Raw genomic sequence first — 6,374 nt, forward strand, 5'->3', positions numbered from 1 at the left:
TGTCCCGTAACTCTATCCTACATGCAAGTGACTAAGAAGTGAGCTCATAAAACAGTGAACTGTGACTAATATACTGTTATTTACCAACTACGAGATAACGGCTAGATTCTAGCCAGCGGAAAGTTTGCGTGAGTACAACATTTGCGAGTCTAGTGGGTAGTTTACGTCACTACATCGAGATTATCACGTGACAATGATAACAGCATTACGGAAAACGTACACGGAGGATATGATGAATCGCGATTAGTTAACGTGACTAATAAAATATTACGATTATTTATTAACATCGTGTTTCTTCTTTTATCGATCATCGCACGTCAAATATTATTGAACGAATTTGGCAGATAACGATTCTATTGAAGAAAATGATAATGGAACAGATTCGCAAAATGTCCAACAGCTCGTACAATTGTCCACTCGCTTTTCAGATGAATACATATTCAATTGAGGAGCTGATGCTTTCCAAAACGTGCATCTTTTGTTTATTTGCAGTGGTGACCCAATATTGATTCCAAGTGCTTTTGCACTTAAAATCCACACGTGGCGCGTTCAAACCTTAATAATATTTTGTATGATTCTCGATCGGGAGAAATATTCCAAAAATATCTTCATAGAAACATCGTGTTTATATCCTGTACGACAAGCCAAAAGTTCGAAGGATTCAGTCGACTCTGCAACTGCGTACGGACATATCCGGCGAACGTTGCTGCAACGCTCTGCCGCCCCTTTGTTTGTCGCGCGTTGCCTGCAATGCGTTGTAAAAATTATAACGCAGAAGTTTTCTTAATGTGTGCACCGGTAATTACGCGGCGAAAAGTTTCAATCGCTTATATCTAATTACTGTGACGCATTGACTCGCGTCACGTAAATGTTGGGAAAGTGGGAACGCATGCGACAGGTTTGTCTTTTCAGCTTCTAGACAAACCTTTCGAATAATTTTTGGATATAGATTTTACTTTTCCTGTGGCTTGTAAATATGCAACAGTTATCCCAAAAATTATTAGGAAAAAGAATCAGTAATTGAAACTTACTTGTTATTTATATCGAGAATATTAATCTCCGATTGTGAGGAAAATTTCTCCAAAAATCACGCGATTAAAAAATTAAACAGTTTGGTTGCAAATGAGGATTACAAGTGACTGAAAATATTTTTCATGGCCGATATTGATAACGAAAAAGTTTCTATTTCGGTCGTTTATAATAATTATCGATGGATTTTATTTATTTCGATTTTTCATAATAAAACTCCACAGTCTAGTTATGAGGAAGCAAAAGAGAGTTTTTCTCATGGATAACTATTGTGAGTAATCGAAATAAATTTCTTTCGTCAGTAATAATTACTGATAACGAAAAAGTTTAATTTTTTTAAAAATTAATAATAAATTAAAGTATATATTACAGCTATCTTCTAATAATGTAGCAAAATTTTGTCTCAGTTTTAATTAATTGTTGGTGTTTTTCTACTATGTTTTCAGGCTGTGCATTTCTCACCTACTACAGTCGTGACAGCGCAATCAGTGCCCAGAACGCTCTGCATGAGAAGCGGACTTTACCAGGGGTAAGTGATCACGCATTTAAAACACGATTTACCTACTTTCGAGCTTCTTCTACACCGACTTGTTTTACCTGAGTTACGTCAATCCACAAGTACCTTATCTATAGCCCCTGTTTCTTAAAATAAACACATTTTAATAAAAGTTGCGAACGCGAAATTTGCGAACTTTTGTGAAGTATAGAACCGTTAGAAATCCTTTAACGAATAGGCGACGGAAATTGGAAAACAACAATTTGTCTATCTCGATTCCTGACGAAGCTTCATCGAATAGCCATCGAACGCGCGCGAAAATTAACTACCGTAATTCTTATTCGGTGCAGTTTCACGCGAGAAAAAAAAAAAAAAAAAAAGAAAGAAAGAAAAGGAGCGGGCAAAGCTGCAGTGACGTTAACAGATACTTATCGCTGGCGGAGCCGTATGGCGCTTTCCAGGCAAATTCCGGCGATTCACCCCGCGATCCGGAATATTAAAATGGCCCGGCGTGACAAGTTAATCTCTTAACGCCGAAAGGGTAGTTAGGAAGGGAATGGAGGGTCGATGGTAAGAGTTGAAAGGAGAGCGGAGGACAGAGGGCGCAACTCGCAGAGTGCACGATGTATCATCAGACTTTCCGTGCGCCTTCTACAAATGCCAGGGCTGGCTACATATATTCTTATTCCCGGGTAACATGAGAATTTCGCATTCTTCTTTTCACGGCTAGGGCTCAGAAAACGTATAACTAGCCGCGTTTGCATCCAACGCTGCCAACGATATTATGTACCGCATGCACATTCTGTATGTATCGAGAACCGTGTAGAAGGAAACGGAATTGCTCTCGTAATTCCATTGGTCCTGTCTGTCGACTCGTTGTGACCTGTTGAGAACGATTAACGGTATAAGTAACGTGTTATTAATTAAAGGAATAATTGTGCTTCCTGCCGTTTAATAAATATTTTGATCCCATTGGTACAATATACCATTTAATCCTCGTAATGGTTAGTTTCTTCCATTGGCGTACGTGCCTTTTAATTAATTCCACGGTTTAAGTTTGGCAAACCTCGCTGGCCAAGGTATTCTCGAATGAGAATCATTTACCTTGCAGCATATTTTCGAACGAAATGGACCATGGATTCTCTTAAAAATTTCCATCGAGCTTGTAGCCGTAGGGGTTGAAGACTACAAGCGCCGACACTGAACACTGCTTAACTGCCAGAGCAGTGCCAACACGCCCCTTCCCATTATCCAAGCTACCCCTTGGAAGTCCGTAGCGAGTACTGGCGTTATGTTTCGTTAATCTATCCCCGAAACAACGCAGCTCCGGTCTTGGCACTGCTGCCAGCGGAAATCGTTTTAAATGTTATGCCGAGAGATGTGCCCCGGAGGCTTGGCTGAGTTATGACTTTATGAAGAGGCAGACGCATATACGCGGATATACGGACGCACTTTTGCGTTCGTAGGCTACTGGCCTCACGGAACTGACCAAAAATCCCCTTCAATTGCTTCGAGCGTTCCCGCGAGTCCGTCAATGTGAACCGCTTTCGAGATTTTTGACATTTTTATGCCGTTTCTGTCTGTTACGAAGAAGATGTTTCACTCTGGTTAAAGCCATATTGTTTGAAAATTCAAGAGGCCAATGATTAAAACAGGCATTTTGGCAATTTTGTTTTCCATTCTTATAAATGAGAGAAAATCGTAATAATTTTCAGTAAATATTCTTTCAATGATAATTGACAATGTTTGTTTATGGACCAAGAGTTGTCATGAACGTTCGTATAAACGAAAAGGTTAATTAAATTTCTTGTAATTTTTTTTCGTAACATGACAGAGAGAATTGCAAAAAGAAAGGAGAAACGTCGATAGTCGTCCGTATTTAGAATGTTGACCATTTACCGATTGACCGATCTAAATTGTAATAGTCGAACGCACCTGAGACCATAACTCGAGCAAGCAGCGTGCCCTTCATAAACAGGGATCGCAAGCTGAACGCTCCCGCTGTGCAAGCAATAACAATGCCCGTCGCTAACCGGCTCTATACTTAGCCCATGCTTACTGCGGAAGCGATCGTTGCACGTGCGCACGCGCTTGTTCACACTTCACAAACTCCGAAAGAAAGAAAGTATTTGGCATCCCACTTCCGGTCGTTATCGCGATACTTCTCGCGGATTCTATTGTCGCGTGCAGCAAGACTTGTAACTTAGGCGAGACATATTTGACGAATTGTTTCAACTATTCAATTATGTCGAAAATCATTTCCACAGGAAACTTAATCTTCACGGGCGCGTTTGTTTTACACAGAAACTTGTCTCCTGTGATAACTTACAATTACTCCGGGATCATCGTTGCGAAAGTTTCATCGTCGCAGAAACTAAATTAAATTCGGTTGGAAAATTAGAGTACAGCGATGTAGGTGCGAAATTTGAAATAAGAGACGTTTTGATTTTGCATACGACTCGAACTATTTCTGTTTATTTGCTGTTTTAATGGAAACATTAAGACATTAATTATTATTCGAATTGTGCCCAGGTTTTATATTACATTTAAGGAATCTGTATTTTCGTACTCATTTCCCTGTTGATCCAAATCAGAAAAAAGATAATTCGTATCATCAATTTTAGAAACTGTATCGCTTATCGTATATAAAATAGATTGAAACAAATAACCTAGTGAATAACTTAAAATGACATACACAAATTTAGCATTCTACACTGAATCTTTAAGATTTTTTTGAATGATACATCTGTGTAAAAACTGCTTGACGCGTCCTACTAATCCTTATAAGGGATCGTGAATTATTGACGGATAGTGTTTTCGATAAAATTTCTACGAATTTCTAGAAATCATCAAATCTATATTGCCTGAATCACCTCTCGTTCTAATTATTTATTTTTAATTAAAATATTTCTTAATCATCCTCCCACTATCATATTCGTTTCCTTTAGAATAATTCTAATTGATCTTACTTTTTTTCACGTCTATAAATTTCGTGTCAAAGATCAATTGTGCAATCGTTTCAAATTGTGCCAAATCCTCAATCTCGAACGATTCTTACTGATGATTTCGAACCTTCCTAAAGGTTAACCGAATTTTCCTCGTATCTGATAAATCATCGCAAACAGCAACGCACCACTTTGATACTCGTTTCCTTTCGTTTTATGCTTCATATTATGTGTAATCTATATTTTTTCCACAGAGAAATCTCGGACTATTTCCCTACGATAAAGTCTTCCAGATTTAATTCCTGTTTATTTGCTTTGCTCGTAAGCTCAGCCTCCGCCTTGGCTGCAATGTTGGTCTAGCCGACCCTCCCTACATTAACAGATCGCCAGATGTTACTGCTGTTCAGTGGTATTTTGCCGGCGACAGAAAGATTCTCATGGTGAATTCGATTGCAAATATAATCGTTCTTTGTTTAACTTTTTTCAATACAACGTTGAGGAACGATATCAGCGAATCGAAACAAGTTGTCTTATACATAGGAGAACGATATTCTTTTACTTTTTAATACTATTAATGGAATTAATTAATCTTTATTATCATATTTTTTCGAAAATGTTATGATACTTGTACATGGAGTTGTGCATATGACAAAATAACGAGAACGATCTTTTTTCCCTTTATTTAGAGTTTTATTCCCTTTTCAGAGAATAAAATTTATTTTTTCTTTTATTCTCTTTTCAGACAATCGCGTCGACATGTATGTATAGAGATTTTTGAAACAATTCTGAAAAAAAATGTTTGAATTGAAAGTTAATCTGTTTTCGGTCCGGTATAAAATGTCACTTTGAAAAAAAGTTGCTTCTTCGATAAGATATCGAAATCACGTTGATTTATTTTAAACGACAGTCTCGCATTTTTGTAGCATTTTTGATATTAAAATAAAAATAAAAAATATTGACTTCATTATGTTGTAGCTATACTGAACCAAATTCAATAATCTATTACACTATAATTTTAAGATAAACTTGAATATTAAAATGTCTTGCACAACGGAAACCGTGAAAAATTATTCAGTGAATATATTATTCAGTGAATATATTACTGCTGGTACTAAATTATTTACAATTTACACATTTTATTAACACGTTCACGCGAAAATATGTTTCGTTATGAAACAGAATATTCAATTTTTTTTTAAAAATATTATATTAAAATAAAAGTACAGTAAAAGCGCATTTTTCATTTTATTATCCAGGTTTTCTTGTTGTTGTTAATATTCCTTGATTCTAAAATATATCGTTCTAAAATATTTATAAGAATAAAAACGCCGGCCAACGTGTTAAGTGCATTAGAAACAAGAATACCAGCTACAGCAGTATGCGGTCAAAGATTTTTTGTAAATTTCTTATACTTTGTAGCCGACTAAAAGTTGATTAATTTTTCGTTCCAATATTTCCTTGCGTGAAAAGTGTGGATATTAAAACAGAAGAGTAATAGAAATAGGTTACGACAGTTACGAAACAGTTTCGAAGAAATCTATTAATCATCGTTACTTGCGAGATCGAAAGTCCTTCCTTATCGTGACGAAATTAGGAGCTGGGTTAAGTAGCGAATACGTTAGAGCGGCGCGATAAGCCGCGATGATATTCAGAGGAACGAATTGCCAACGAATGACAAATTGGCGGTCCGATTTACGAGGGTGTAATTGGCGTTGGTGAGCTATGGGGTTTGCTCTAAGGAAAGAAACGTTGAACTCCGGGACTGGCATTCAACGACGCCCGTCGCGTGAAGGGGACGCGCTTTTGAGTTCCCGCGAATTTCCATAAGGAAAATGATACTTACGCGCGTGCAGAGTCTGAATGGTAGCGGGTAAGGAACAAAAAAAAAAAAAAAAAAATAAAAA

The 6,374-nt window shown here is 37.1% G+C and overlaps 1 protein-coding gene across 5 annotated transcripts in view; it reads left to right on the forward strand.

Annotated features, from left to right (window-relative positions):
- The window catches only part of LOC122533483 (CUGBP Elav-like family member 4), a 571,418-nt gene that overhangs the window by 48,862 nt on the left and 516,182 nt on the right, over positions 1-6,374 (forward strand). For all 5 annotated transcript variants that reach the window (XM_043663247.1, XM_043663248.1, XM_043663256.1 and 2 more), the window contains exon 2: positions 1,476-1,558. The gene's annotated coding sequence lies outside the window, so the exon portion shown is untranslated. The remainder of the gene's footprint in view (positions 1-1,475; positions 1,559-6,374) is intronic.

This window comes from Frieseomelitta varia, unplaced genomic scaffold, assembly GCF_011392965.1.
Source record: "Frieseomelitta varia isolate USP_RPSP 00005682 unplaced genomic scaffold, Fvar_1.2 scaffold_532, whole genome shotgun sequence".
Lineage (NCBI taxonomy): Eukaryota > Metazoa > Arthropoda > Insecta > Hymenoptera > Apidae > Frieseomelitta > Frieseomelitta varia.